Source organism: Mobula birostris, chromosome 9 (assembly GCF_030028105.1).
Source record: "Mobula birostris isolate sMobBir1 chromosome 9, sMobBir1.hap1, whole genome shotgun sequence".
Lineage (NCBI taxonomy): Eukaryota > Metazoa > Chordata > Chondrichthyes > Myliobatiformes > Myliobatidae > Mobula > Mobula birostris.
The window spans coordinates 59,714,422-59,730,448 of record NC_092378.1 but is presented as its reverse complement, the minus strand read 5'-3'; the positions used below and the strand labels follow the sequence as shown (position 1 = coordinate 59,730,448).

The window sequence follows — 16,027 nt, the reverse complement described above, 5'->3', positions numbered from 1 at the left end:
AGGAACAGGCCCTTCAGCTCATGATGTAATGCCAAACTAATTAAGCACTTTCCTCATAGAAGGCAACATCCTGGTAAACCTTTTCTGCACCCTCTCCAAAGCTTCCACATTCTTCTTACAATGAGGAAACCAGTATTGAATGCAATGCAATGAAAATGAAGCCCAAATAGAATTTTATAAAGCTGCAACATAGCTACTTGACTCATGAACTTAGTGCCTCAACTAAGGCAAGCACACCATACCCCTTCTTTATCACCCTAACAACTTGTGCAGCCACTTTCAGGGAACTATGAACTTCGCCACCGCTTAATGGAGGCTATGATTAATTTGAATATTGTTAATACTTTCCACTCAAAGAAAAATATTCTCAGTTTATTAAAATAACACAACTCTTTCATCCCAAGAACCATTCTGCTAAATAATTTCTTCATTCTCCAAGGGTCCTGAATAAGTAATGCTATGCAAGTGAAATTGACAGAATAGTGATGTTATTACATGGAAGCTTAAATTGTGGTTTTACTGTAGTTTAAAAAGTTAGGGCAGGCTTAGATCTTTGCTATGACAGTTATGACTTGCCACTGCAACAGATCCTCCATTATTACTGTTGCTATAGCAGAAAGAATATTGGCAATGTCACACAACTAAACACCTAGCAATTGAGTGGATTGTATCAGTATGGTTGAAACTTGTGCCAATAACCATACCACATATAAAAGGATTTCTTCACCACGTTTGCATCATTGGTGAATTACAGAATTGTTGTCAATGTGGCTGCCCTGAATCAATTTAATTGTAGCCACTTTCAGCTGTTGTCTAAGGCACTGTGGACAACCTGTGAATCTCTAAGTTAACGTCTAGGTTTATTGTTCTCATATGCAAACGAATTCCATGAACATTAACTTCTTGCAGCTTGAATGCTACGTGGAGAGTAGTCAGGATTAGTGTGCAAGGAGAACAATTGAGAAAATGAAGCCCCTGAACACTCCACTGCCATCTGGGAGATTGTCTTGGTGCACAGACGACACAGATGGCAGGTACTGCCTGTGAGAACAGTCTACGCGTGCATCATGACGACCGAAACGGGAATACACCCGGCGCCATTGAGCGACGCTTCGAATCGGGCGCGGGTGCGGAGAGCGCGCTCATCATGGCTGCCCTCCGGTGGCTTCTGTTCGCCCTCAGCGCGCCGCTGTGGTGCTGGGGCCTGTTGCCGTCCATCACCGACCCCAGTTTTATCGAGGACTGCGTGAACGAGCACAACACATATCGTTCGCAGGTGAACCCGACGGCCAGCAAGATGTTCAAAATGGTAATGCTGGGGGTGGGGGAAGGAAAGATCGAGAACGAGCCGTGGTTTGCGCGGGAACCGACGACGCCGCATTTTTCGAAATCAGTGAGGGAAGGAGGATATACAACAAAATTATAACTGCTTAATACTGGAAATGCGCACTAGGTCGGCCAGTATTTGCGGAGAGAGGGAGTCAGTGTGTCATGCTGATCTGCTGTCATAATTCAGAGGCAGAAAGTGGGAACGGGAGGCCGTTCAGCCCCTCTAACCCGTGCCTTTATTTAGTAGAATAGTATTTAACGTCATGTGACAAAGTAGTTACAGCATAATATATATAACATCGACTTCTCTAACTTCCGCTAAGGCCCCATCTCCCCCTCGTACCCCATCTGTTACTTATTTTTATACACACATTCTTTCTCTCACTCTCCTTTTTCTCCCTCTGTCCCTCTGAATATACCCCTTGCCCATTCTCTGGCCCCCCCCTTTTCCTTCTCCCTGGGCCTCCTGTCCCATGATCCTCTCGTTTCCCTTTTGCCAATCACCTGTCCAGCTCTTGGCTCCATCCCTCCCTCCCCTGTCTTCTCCTGTCATTTTGGATCTCCCCCTCCCGTTCCCACTTTCAAATCTCTTACTAGCTCTTCCTTCAGTTAGTCCTGACGAAGGGTCTCGGCCTGAAACGTCGACTGTACCTCTTCCTACAGATGCTGCCTGGCCTGCTGCGTTCACCAGCAACTTTGATGTTTGTTACATAATATATATACTGCGTTCTCATATATTTTAGCATTATATCATATTATGTAAAATTTTCATAGTTTCTGGTAAATTGCTCTCATTACAAACTCAAATCTTGCCAAATCTAACCTCCATCTCTTTCATGTTGCTGTTCAATGTAATGGGTTTGGATTCAGGCTAGTTTTAGACCATAAGAGCAGAATTAGGCCATTTGAACCATCATGTCTGCTCTGCCATTTCATCATGGGTGACCTATTTTCCCTCAGCCCTGATCTCCTGCCTTCTCCCCATATACTTTAATACCCTGACTAATCAAGAACCTGTCAACCTCTGGTTTAAATATACCCAATGGCTTGGCCTCTACAACCGCCCCTGTGGCAATGAATTATGTAGATTCACCACTGTCTGGCCAAAGAGTGATTTACACAGTGGTACAATTAAAATCCTTTCTAGTCCAAAGCTCACAGAGTAAACTGTGTACAAGGTGATAATGAATACAACAATGATATGGAACAAGACACCCAAATCTCCAATACTCATTCCACGTAGAAATGCACTGCTGAAAGGTTAGTTTTTTCTTCTTAGCACACTGTCATATTCTGACTACCCCACCAGTTGGTTGATATCTTCATATGTTAACGCATTGTCTTCTGTCGTAATAAATAACAAGAATGTAACCCCATCTGTGTAATCCATAACCACTGGAGTCAAAATGTTATTCTGGCCAGTCCAATGGTACACTTTATATAAGAAATGGCAGAACTGCCCAGAGTACTTCAGATCTAACCTGGGCTTTTGTATTGTGTTATTCTCCAGATACTTTATACTAAAATAAATTAATTATGCTGAAGCTGTTGTTGCCTTTTCGGGGTCTTTCTTTCCTTTGACTTCACACTTGATTACTGACTTGCTGGCTTCCTTCTCCATATTGGATCAATGTTCAGGTACTCAAACACCTCCAGTCCAATTTGAACTCATCTCAACCAACCAGAAAGAAATCATGTCAATCTTCAAGTCAAAGTACATTTATTATCAAAGTGCATGTATGTTTGGAAATACTACATTGAGATTCATTTTCTTGCAGGCATTTAAGGAAAATACAGAAATACAATAGAATTTATGATAAACGATCATAACCCCTGACATCTCCTGTGTCATCCTTGTAAGTCTCGTCTGCGTCCTTTCTATGGTTTTGACATCTTTCCTATCGTGAGGCGACCAGAACTGAGTGGAGTACTCCAAGTGGGGTCTGATCAGAGTCCTATACAGCTGCAACATTACCTCTCGGCTCCTAAACTCAATCCCACAATTGATGAAGGCCAATGCACCATATGCTTTCTTAACCACAGAGTCAACCTGTGCAGCAGCTTTGAGTGTCCTATGAACTCGGACCCCAAGATCCCTGTGATCCTCTACACTGCCGAGAGTCCTACCGTTAATACTATATTCTGCCATCATATTTGACTACCAAAATGAACCACCTCATGCTTATCTGGGTTGAACTCTATCTGCCACTTCTCAGCCCAGTTTTGCATCCTATCAATGTCGTGCTGTAACCTCTGTGGCGTTTTCTGTACCTAATAATTGGTATTTCCAATACAGGCTGTGATGCATCCAGTTAGGATACTGTTCATCTATAGAAGCTTACTTGAAATTACCCCCTCTCACCTTAAATGCATGTGCTATGGAATGAGATTTTTCAACCTTAGTAAAAGATACTGTTTATCTATGCCTCTCATAATCTTATAAATCTCTATCGGACCTCCCCTCAGCCTCTGCTGATCCAAAGAAAAGAATCCAAGTTGAACCTCTTGTCATAGCATGCCTTCGAATCTAGGCAGCATCATGGTACACAACTTCTGCACCCTCTCCAGAGCTTCGACATTGTTCTATAATGGGGTGACCAGAACTGAATACAGTATTCCAGATGTGGCCTAACTAAACTTTTATAAAGATGCAACATAATTTTCTGACATTTTTGTACTCATTGCCTCCACAATTAAAGGCAAACATGCCATATGCTTTCTTAACTACCTTATCAACTGTGTAGTCACTTTCAGGGAGCTATGAACTTGGGACGGCAAAATCCCTCTGCTTCTCAATGCTGTTTACTTTTGTCTGTCTGCCAGTCACTTATTTGATCCTATTCATGAAGTGTGAAGTGAAAGGTGTCATCCATTTGCCTCTACCTTGCAGATGCACCGTAATGGCACCAGATGCTGGTTATGCTCTGAAACTTGGAGCTTGACCTCTTTCAAGTATTGATACTTCCTGAATATGTTTGGCCTGGAGAAGGAAAAGTTTTATTTCCACTCACATATGTTGGGTTTTCTTATGCCATTATTTACAGTATCCCATTCATTTATTCATTAGTAAATATTGATAATTATTGACACTTGACTCCCGAGGAATGCTTTATCATTTGTCAGTAGATGGCTACTGAAGCCAATCTGGAATTTCAGATATAGCTGCAACCTGCAACTTGGACATGTATTGAATGGAAAAGTCAACAGTCCATCACAGGCAAATCCATTGAGAGCATTAACATGGAATGTTGCCATAGGAAAGCAGTATACATCACCAAGGAAACACATCACCCAAGTCCGCTATTGCCATTAGGCAGGAGGTGCAGAGGCCTTCGTCCCACATCACCAAGTTCAGGAACATTTATTACTCTACAACCATCAAACTCCTGAACTGGTGTGGATAACTCACCTCAACTTGAACTGATTCTACAACCTAGAGACTCAATTTTAAGAATCCACAATTCACATTCTCAGTAGAACATATAACAGTACAGCACAGGGACAGGGCATTCGGCTCACAATGTTGTGCTGATACAGCTAAAAAGCAAATCAAAAATACCCAAACCCCTTCTACCTACACCATGTTCACGTCCTTCCATTCTCCTAATTTGCACTGTCTTTTTTTGCATATTGGTTGCTTTTTTATGCATAGTTGTTCATGAATGTTATTGTATTTCTTCATTTTCCTGTAAATGCCTGCAAGAAAATTAATATCTAGGTAGTATATAATGGCATACATGCGTAAAACCCTGGGAAAGGTTTCACTGCTAATGTAATGGTCTTTCTGTAGAAGCAGTGTTTGGGTTATGGTTAGAGATAACAGGTGTTTTGGAATGTGAAGCCGTCCAGTGACAGAAGGGTGTTTTTATGCCGTGTGCCTGACACCAGGGTGATCTGGGTCATGTTTGGCGGGAGATGAAGAGAGAAGAAACCGGAGTGGGGCCAAGTCCCGACGAAGGCTGGGGGACCGAAGGAGGACAGGCAAATGGGAAACCATGAGCTCTAACTTGTGGACATTAGACTGTTTCATTTAAATGGGCCCTTTTCTTTTTTTTTGCTTTTTCTTCACTAACCCTGTAGTCAAATTAAGAACTATAAAGCTTAATCGTTTAATTGTATGCAGTGTACTGTCTGTTATTTTGTGGTACTGATTTGTAACAGGGTAACAGATCACACAGCATCCACCCAAACGGGGGTTTCGGGGTGGACTCGCATCTCAATCTCACCGGTTTGGCAGGGCCAGAGATTGTCTTCCCTAGACTTATGCAGCCAACAGAACCTGAGGGTCACACATGTACTTTGATAATAAATTTAATTTGACTTTGATATATCTCTGAATGATATTAGTGGGTCTTGGATACTGATCTGCTATCTGAAAAGCTCCTTTTGCTGTTCCTAATTTTCTATATCCTTATTGCCAATTGTGCAGTTTCAAAATGCTTTGATTCTTGCAGCAGGCGATTATATTCCACTGTAAGTCAGCATTAATGTTATATCGTTTCACCTTTGTGTTGAGAATGTCGTTGAAATAGCCTGAGCTCAGAGAAAAGTCTTGCTTCTAGAGTCTGGCTTCCAAATGAAGAACCTGATGTCGGCTGCTTCAGTCCTTGCTGTACTGATTTGAGGGAGGATGTTGGCGATGTTTTGTCAGCCTTGGTGGAAAAGATCTTCTGCAAGCATTAATGATACTTCTTAAGGGGTTTTGAATGAATCTATACTTATTATTTACTTATTGGCTTTTTAAAATAAAAGAGCGATCATGAATGCCTAAAGCCATTGTATTTGAAAATCTCATTTCTTCTGTTGATTAAAGGCCATATTTCCCCACTTAAGGCAATGCTGGATGTCTTTTGTTGCCTTGTGGGAATATCTTCTAAAATTTTGGAAGTGGTTAGTGTTACCTAGAATCTCACTACGAATCAGAGACCAAAGCCCTATATATGAGAGATTCAGTCTTTTTATAAAACCATCAGTGATTGTTGGATCATAAGCGCAAGAAGCTCTACAAATGCTGGACAGAGTACTCCTTGAGAATTTTTTATTGCGACTTCAGTTGGTAAGTGTTCCTAAGTGCACCTTGCCCAGTTTACCTTACAAAGTGTTTGTAATTTTTCTGCTCCTAGATAAGGTGAGGAAAACCATTAAACAAGGGGAAAAACTACTGAACAATACACCCTGATTCTCTTTGACTCCAAGTCTTTTCCATGTATTATGCTGATTCAACATAGATAATGTACCAGAAACATCAAAATATTGCATCTCCTTTGCTTTTGATGATGACTTACTATTTTCTTTCTTTAGTTCCTGAGCTAACCGCCTGTTTCTTTTGGGAAACTGACACGTTCCCCTGAATTAATAATCCAGTATCTGAGAATGTGTTCTATTATGTCTGCTTATTTAATTTTTCAATTCTCAATTAAATAAATAATTAATGGATTGCATGATTGCTTTCAATTGTGTGCTGAGTTTGTCTCAGGGTAGTTAGCCTTGACTGCCCTTGGTTATTGAAGGAAACTGAATGTTAGGGTTCCCTGCTGAATTTGTAATATATAGGTAGCAAAGCAGATTGTCTTGGACTCCAGCATGATATTGAACAGCTGGACAGTTGAATGAAGTATTGCAGATGGAACTTAATCCAGACAAGTGTGACATAATGCATTTTGGAACAGTAGACTATACACAATGAATAGTGGGACCCTAGGGGCTTTTGATGAACCAAGGGATGTTGAGTTACATCCAAAGGATTTTGAGGTACATGCAAAGATCATTGAGAGTGGCAGCATACGTAGATATAACTTCATCAGCCATGGCATATTGGATGTCATGTTACAGCTTTATAAAATTTGGCTAGGCTAAATTGTGTGTAGCTCTGGTCACCACATTATATGAAAAATGTGGTTACACTGAGAGGTTGCAGAGGAGATTCACCAGGATATTGCCTAGATTAGAACATTTCGGTTATAAAGAGGGATTTGCTAGTCTGGAGCAGAGGAGAGTGAGGTTATGAGGAGGATAGATAGGAGAGACGATAAAAATGTTCTTCCTGTGGTGAGAATGTCTAAAAGCAAATGGGCATCGATGTATTATTTCAGTGCTCAAGAAGAACATGGTAGCTTGCCTCAATGACCTAACTATTAATTAGTGGCTCCGTCTGTCTAAGTAGACAATGGATGCACCCTTGGGGTGCAGACCTGGGTGATGAATATGGAGATCCTGGGCTGCCCAGGCATCAAGATCCCCCTCTCGGCCTTGCGGATGTGGTCCAAAGGAAAGCAGTATATTTGGCATCAGCTTGGCTGCAGGAGCTGCCGGGAGGTGATGTGATACGTCATCCAACCACCTTAGGGGCTCCACTCCGGATTTGTGTAGGGTTTACTCCTTAGCTTTCTCTTCTCCCGAAGATACCCACAAGGCAGTGGGGTCCGTAACCCTGGATAGAGGCACATACCGGGTGCTGTCAGCCAGAGCCAGCTGAGCCGGGACTCATGTAAGGCAGGGTCGTCACGCCCTGTAGTAGTGACATATGGGGCCACTACCCACTACCCAAAGACTTTTGTCACCATATAAAACCTTGAGTTTCATTTTCTTGTGGACATACTCAATAAAGCCAATAACCATAATATAATCAATGAAAGACTGCACCAACAGCGCAGACAACTTGTGTGCAAAAGACAATAAACTGGGCAAATAGAAAAGCAAAATAAAATAAATAATAATAATAAATAGGCAATAAATATTGAGAACATGAGATGAAGAGTCCTTGAAAGTGAGTCCATACAGTAGGTTGTGGGAACAGTTCAGTGACGGCGCAAGTGAAGTGATGTTTCGTTGAAGTTACCAAATGTTGATCATGAAGCACATCAGCTTCTGGAGAAGTAATTTGGATTTGCTCCAATTTGTCTACTGTCACAATAGGTCAATAGCAGGCACCGTTTCAGTGGTTTTTCACTCATCTCTGCAACATTTGGACAGCGAAGGTGCATACATCAGGAAGCTTGTCATCGATTACAGCTCAGCAATCAACACTATCATCCCCTTGAAACTTCTAAATAAGCTCCAAGACCTAGGACTCAATACCTTCATGTGCAACTGGATCCTCAATTTCCTCACTTGCAGACCCCAGTCAACTTGGATTGGCAACTTCACTTGCCCCATCAATGAACTCTTCCCACAACCTACTGTATGGATACTTTCAAGGACTCTTCATCTCAGTTTCTCAATATTTATTGCTTATTTATTTATTTTTTTTCTTTTTTATTTGTACCATTTATTATCTTTTGCACACTGGTTGTCTACCCTGTTGGTGCAATCTTTCACTGATTCTTTTATGGTTGATTGAGTTATTGAGTGTGCTTGTAAGAAAAGGAAACTCAGGATTGTATTGCCTGTATTGTATTGTGTTGCCTCCCAGGTGCCAGGGTACGGGATGTCTCGGATCAGGTCCAGAATATTCTGAAGGGAGAGGGCGAGCAGCCAGTTGTCTTGGTACATGTTGGTACCAATGACATAGATAGGACAAGGGAGGAGGTCCTGAAGAGAGATTTCTGGGAGTTAGGAAGGAAGCTGAGAAGCAGGACCTCCAGGGTAGTAATCTCAGTATTGCTACCTGTGCCACGTGCTAGTGAGGGCAAGAATAGTAGGATCAGGCAGATGAATGCGTGGTTGAGAGACTGGTGCAGGGGGCAGGGCTTCAGATTTTTGGATCATTGGGATCTCTTCTGGGGGAAATATGACCTGTTCAAAATGGACAGGTTACACCTGAACCCGAAGGGGGCCAATATCCTGGCAGGAAAGTTTAATAGAGCTGTTAGGGAGGGTTTAAATTAATTTGGCAGGGGGATGGGAACTGGAATGATAGAGCGGAGGAAGGGGAAAACAGAAATAAATCTAAGGTAGTGAGCAGTAAAGATGGCAGGAAAGACAGGCAGGTGATGGGGCAAATTTGTAGCCATTGGGATGAATTGCAGTGCAATAAAATTACGGTGCAATTACAATTATAATTAAAGCGAAAAGTACCAAATACTGGTCTTAAGGTGTTACACTTAAATGCAGGTAGCATAAGGAATAAGGTGGATGATCTTGTCGTACAGCTACAGATTGACAGGCATGATATTGTGGCCATTGCTGAGACGTGGCTAAAGGATGCACGTCTCTGGGAGCTGAATGTCCAAGGATACACGGTGTATCAGAAGGATAGGAAGGTAGGCATAGGGGGAGGTGTGGCTTTACTGGTAAGAAATGATATTAAATCATTAGAAAGAGGTGATATAGGATCAGAAGGTGCAGAATCTTTATGGGTTGAGCTAAGAAATTGCAGGGGTAAAAGGACCCTGATGGCAGTAGTATATAGGCCTCCAAACAGCTACAGTGATGTGGACTACAAATTACAACAGGAAATAGAAAAGGCTTGTCAGAAGTACAGTGTTATGATAATTGTGGGGGATTTTAACATGCGAGTGGATTGGGAAAATCAGGTCAGCGCTGGATCTCAAGAGAGAAAATTTGTAGAATGTCTGCGAGGTGGCTCTTAGAACAGCTTGTTGTTGAGCCCACTAGGGGATCAGTTGTACTGGATTGGGTATTATGTAATGAACTGGAGGTGATTAGAGAGATTGAGGTGAAGGAACCCTTAGGAGGCAGTGATCATAACACGATTGAGTTCACTGTGAAATTTGAAAAAGAGAAGCCGAGATCTGATGTGTCGGTATTTCAGTGGAGTAAAGGAAACTATAGTGGCATGAGAGAGGAACTGGCCAAAGTTGACTGGAAAGGAACACTGGCAGGAAGGATGGCAGAGCAGCAGTGGCTGGAGTTTATGCGAGAAGTGAGGAAGGTGCAAGACAGGTATATTCCAAAAAAGAAGAAATTTTCGAATGGAAAAAGGATGCTACTGTGGCTGACAAGAGAAGTCAAAGCCAAAGTTAAAACAAAGGAGAGGGCATACAGGGAAGTAAAAATTAGTGGGAAGACAGAGGATTGGGAAGTTTTTAAAAGCTTACAAAAGGAAACTAAGAAGGTCATTAAGAGGGATAAGATTAACTATGAAACGAAGCTAGCAAATAATATCAAAGAGGATACTAAAAGCTTTTTTAAGTATGTAAAGAGTAAAAGACAGGTGAGAGTAGATATAGCACCGATAGAAAATGATGCTGGAGAAATTGTAATGGGAGATAAGGAGATGGCGGAGGAACTGAACGAGTATTTTGCATCAGTCTTCACTGAGGAAGACATTAGCAGTATACTGGACACTCAAGAGTGGCAGGGAAGAGAAGTGTGCGCAGTTACAATTGCAACAGAGAAAGTACTCAGGAAGCTGAATAGTCTAAAGGTAGATAAATCTCCCGGACCAGATGGAATGCACCCTTGTGTTCTGAGGGAAGTAACTGTGGAGATTGCGGCGGCATTAGCGATGATCTTTCAAAAGTCGATAGATTCTGGCATGGTTCCGGAGGACTGGAAGATTGCAAATGTCACACTGCTATTTAAGAAGCAAAAAGGAAATTATAGACCTGTTAGCTTGATATCGGTGGTTGGGAAGTTGTTGGAGTCGATTGTGAAGGATGAGGTTACAGAGTACCTGGAGGCATATGACAAGATGGGCAGAACTCAGCATGGATTCCTTAAAGGAAAATCCTGCCTGACAAACCTATTACAATCTTTTGAGGAAATTACAAGTAGGCTAGACAAGGGAGATGTTGTATATTTGGATTTTCAGAAGGCCTTTGACAAGGTGCCACACATGAGGCTACTTAACAAGATAAGAGTCCATGGAATTACGGGAAAGTTACATGGATAGAGCGTTGGCTGATTGGTAGGAAACGGAGAGTGGGAATAAAGGGATCCTATTCTGGTTGGCTGTCGGTTACCAGTGGTGTTCCACAGGGGTCCGTGTTGGGGCCGCTTCATTTTACATTGTACATCAACGATTTGGATTATGGAATAGATGGCTTTGTGGCTAGGTTTGCTGGTGATACAAAGATAGGTGGAGGGGCTGGTAGTGCTGAGGAAACAGAGAGTCCGCAGGGAGACTTGGATAGATTGGAAGAATGGGCAAAGAAGTGGCAAATGAAATACAATGTTGGAAAGTGTATGGTTCTGCACTTTGGCAGAAGAAATAAATGGGCAGACTATTATTTAAATGAGGAGAGCATTCAAAGTTCTGAGATGCAATGGGACTTGGGAGTCCTCGTACAGGATACCCTTAAGGTTAACCTCCAGATTGAGTTGGTAGTGAAGAAGGCAAATGCAATGTTGGCATTCATTTCTAGAGGAGTAGAGTATAGGAGCAGGGATGTGACGTTGAGACTCTATAAGGCGCTGGTGAGACCTCACTTGGAGTACTGTGGGCAGTTTTGGTCTCCTTATTTAAGAAAGGATGTGCTGACGTTGGAGAGGGTACAGAGAAGATTCACTAGAATGATTCCGGGAATGAGAGGGTTAACATATGGGCAACGTTTGTCTGCTCTTGGACTGTATTCCTTGGAGTTTAGAAGAATGAGGGGAGATCTCTTAGAAATATTTCGAATGTTGAAAGGCATGGACAGGGTGGATGTGGCAAAGTTGTTTCCCATGATGGGGGAATCTAGTACAAGAGGGCATGACTTAAGGATTGAAGGGTGCCCATTCAGAACAGAGATGTGAAGAAATTTTTTTAGCCAGAGGGTGGTGAATCTATGGCAGTGGTCCCCAACCACCGGGCCGCGGACCAGTACTGGGCTGCAAAGCACGTGCTACCGGGCCGCGAGGGAACAATATGAGAGTCAGCTGCACCTTTCCTCATTCCCTGTCACGCCCTCTGTTGAGCTTGAACGCATGCGAGGTCATTACCCACGCATCATCCATGTCAGTGCGGGAAGGAGATCAACTCCTGGAGCTTGCAGACGACGGCGGGCTAAAAAGTATGTTTGACATAACATCTCTGCGGGCATTCTGGATCAAAGTCAAGACTAAATATCCTGAGATAGCCACGAAAGCACTGAAAACGTTGCTTCCATTTCCAACATATCTCTGCAATGAATGCAACGAAAAGTAAACTGCGGAGTAGACTGGACATAAGGAAACCCCTTTGAGTATCGCTGTCTCCCATCACCCCTCGATAGGACTGTCTTGTTGCAGGAAAACAAGCCCAGGGCTCCCACTGATTCAGCGATATTGATGCGTTGCAATGATTTTATATGTTCATATGGGGAAAATATGTGCTGTGTGTTTAATATCCAAACGTTACTTAAAATGTTATGATGCTATTGACTTACTTATATAACCATATAACAATTACAGCAGGGAAACAGGCCATCTCTGCCCTTCTAGTCCGTGCCGAACGCTACTCTCATCTAGTCCCACCGACCTGCACTCAGCCCATAACCCTGCATTCCTTTCCTGTCCATATACCTATCCAATTTTTCTTTAAATGATAATATCAAACCTGCCTATATACCACTGCTACTGGAAGTTCTTTCAACACTTACTTCAAGCTCCCCTGATAATTGACTTATCACTATATTCATGCGAGGAAAATATACGCTGTGTGTTTAATATTAAGTTCTTTAGATAAACCCTTTTAGAAACGAAATTGAGTGTATTAGCTAATTATCACCTATATTCCAGTTGTGATTAACACCCCCCCCCCCCCGCGGGGGGAACAGAATCGCCAAAAACGATTTGTAGGAAGAAATATCGGCACGTACCCGCACGCGCACTGGTGCCTGCGCAAGGCTTCATGGTCATTGTAGTCTTTCTCGGGGTAAACACAACGTATTTGACTGCTACTATTGTCCGTTGGCAACCCTACCCCCCCCCCCCCGCCCCCGGGTCGGCCGGTCTGCAAGAATATTATTAATATTAAACCGGTCCGCAGTGCAAAAAAGGTTGGGGACCCCTGATCTATGGAATTTGTTGCCACAGGCAGCAGTGGAGGCCAAGTCATTGGGTGTATTTAAGGCAGAGATTGATAGGTATCTGAGTAGCCAGGGCATCAAAGGTTATGGTGAGAAGGCAGGGGAGTGGGACTAAATGGGAGAATGGATCAGCTCATGATAAAATGGCGGAGCAGACTTGATGGGCTGAATGGCCGACTTCTGCTCCTTTGTCTTATGGTCTTATATGGTGACATATATGTACTTTAATAATAAATTGACTTTGAACTTTGAACAACATCTCCATAATCACCATCAGCACAGGTGGACTAAGGTTGTGTGCTTAGCTCCTGCTCTACTTGCTTTATACTTATAACAATGATGCTAAGTACAGTTCCTGCACCATATTTAAGTTTGCTTAGTTGTTGGTCAGATCAAAGGTGGTGACAAATTGGCATATAGAAGGGAGATTGAAAATCTGGTTGAATGCTGCCATAACAACAACCTTTCACTCACCATCAACTAAACCAAAGAGATGATTATTGACTACAGAAGGAAGAAATCAGGGGCCCATGAGCCAGTCCTCATTAGGGGATTGGAGGTGGAGAAGATCAGTAACTTTAAATCCTTAACATATCAGAGGATCTGACCTGGGACCAGCACATAAATGACATTTGAAAGAAGGCACAACAGCGCCTCTACTTTCTGAAAAGTTTGTGCAGATTCTGCATATCATCTAAACCTTTGACAAACTTCTATTGATGCAAAGTGGCAAGTATCCCAACTAGTTGAATCAAGGCCTGGTATGGAAACACCCAATGCCAAAGAATCAAAAAGCCTACTGAAAGTGGTAGGTACAGCCCAGTCCATCATAGGAAACACCCTCCTCACCAATGAGCACTCTCACAAAGAATGTTGCTACAAGAAAGGTGCATCCATCATCAGGGACTCCCAGCATCCTGGTCAATCTCTCTTGTTACTGTTGCCATGGACTGAGAGGTATGGAGCCTTAAATCCCACACAGCCAAATCAGGGACAGCTATTATTATCCAGCCATCAGGCTCCTGAACCAGCATGGGTTAATTCACTCACCTCAACTCTGTACTGATTCCACAACCTAGAGATTCATTTTTAAGGACTCTACAACTCGCTCTCATCCATCTATCTGTTTTCTTGTATTTGCATAGTTTGTCTTCCTTTGCAAATTGGATGCGTGTCAGTCTTTGTGTAGCTCTTCATTGATTCTATTGTATTTCTTTGTTCTACTGTAAGACACTGATTCTCAGAAGTATGTTGTAACATACTATATTTGTACTTTGATAATAAATTTACTTTGAACTTTGTAAGGTGAGAAGTATGGGGTGACGAAGGGACCTAAGAAGATTTTTCTTCCACACACAAAGGGGTTGGAATCTGTAATGTGCTGCTTCATGAGGTGGTGAAGGCAGCTGCTCATTTAACAAACATTTGAATTATCAAGACAAAGAGGCTGGAAATCAAATGAGGGTAAATGGGACTTGTGTAGATAAGCAAGTACATGGAGGATTGAAGGGACCATTTCCACCCCGATTCTATGACATTATTCAATAACCTGTTGAGAATGACAGGGCACTTCATGAGAACTGAGAAACAAGAAACACAATAATTTTATTTTATTTAGAGATACAACAGGGTAACAGGCCCTTACGGCCTGCATTAGATTGCCAGCAACCTGGGTTTAATGTCAAAGCTCTCTGTAAGGAGTTTGTAAGTTTCTCCCATTACCTATGGGTTTCTTCTGAGTGCTCCAGTTCCCACCTACATTCCAAAGCCTGCTAAGCCTAATTATCAATTAACCTACTAGCCTGTTTGTCTTTGGAATGTGGGTGGGAACTGGAGCACTCAGAAGAAACCCATAGATAATGGGGGAAACGTACAAACTCCTTATAGAGAGCTTTGACATTAAACCCAGGTTGCTGGCAATCTAATAGATTACATGAAAGGATGTAATCTTGAGGCTTTATAAAGCACCGATGAGGTCTCACTTGGAGTATTATGAGCAGCTTTGAGCCCCTCATCTAAGAAAGATGTACTGGCATTGGAGAGGGTTCAAAGGAGGTTCATGAAATGATTCCAGGATTGAAAGGCTTATCATCTGAGGAGCATTTGATAGCTCTGGGCCTCTACTCACTGGAATTCAGAAGAATGAGGGATGAATCTCATTGAAAAGTATTGAATGTGGAAAGATCTCGACAGAGTGAATGCATAGGGGATGTTTCCTATTGTGCGGGGTGTCCAAGACCAAAGAACACACCTCAGAATAGAAGGGCGTCCATTTAGAATGGAGATGAGCCACAGAGTGGTGAATTTGTGGAATTCATTGCCACAGGTGGCTAAGGAGGCCAAGTCTTTGGATATATTTAAGGCAGTGAGATTGATAAATTCTTGATTAGGGCAGGAAGGGATACAAGGAGAATGCAGGAGATTTGGGCTGAGAGGGAAATGGATCAGCTAAGATGAAATGGCTGAGCAGATTCGATGGGCCAAATACCCTAATTCTGCCCCTGTATCTTATGGTCTTATGACTCAAATTGCAAATATGACAAACAAGGCTACCTTAGATTAAAATACAATTTATCCTCTTTGAATTATGCCCTTCAAGCTCAGATCTAATTTGTTTGAATTGAAGTAGCTCACAATACTGAGTGAACACTGATTTCCATGGAATAAATGTTGATTTTAATAATGATTATTAACTGATTAACCTAATATAAATCCCTCTTATTATGTATTTTATCTTCCCAGTTTAAATTAGACAGCAGCAGCTTTCCATTCTGACCAGACTCTTAAGTTTGGCATGCTTCATC

At 42.3% G+C, this 16,027-nt stretch overlaps 1 pseudogene; it reads left to right on the top strand.

The window, feature by feature from the left end:
* The first annotated feature begins 914 nt into the window (after positions 1-914).
* LOC140202788 (GLIPR1-like protein 1) overlaps positions 915-16,027 on the top strand; it is a 32,866-nt pseudogene continuing 17,753 nt past the window's right edge.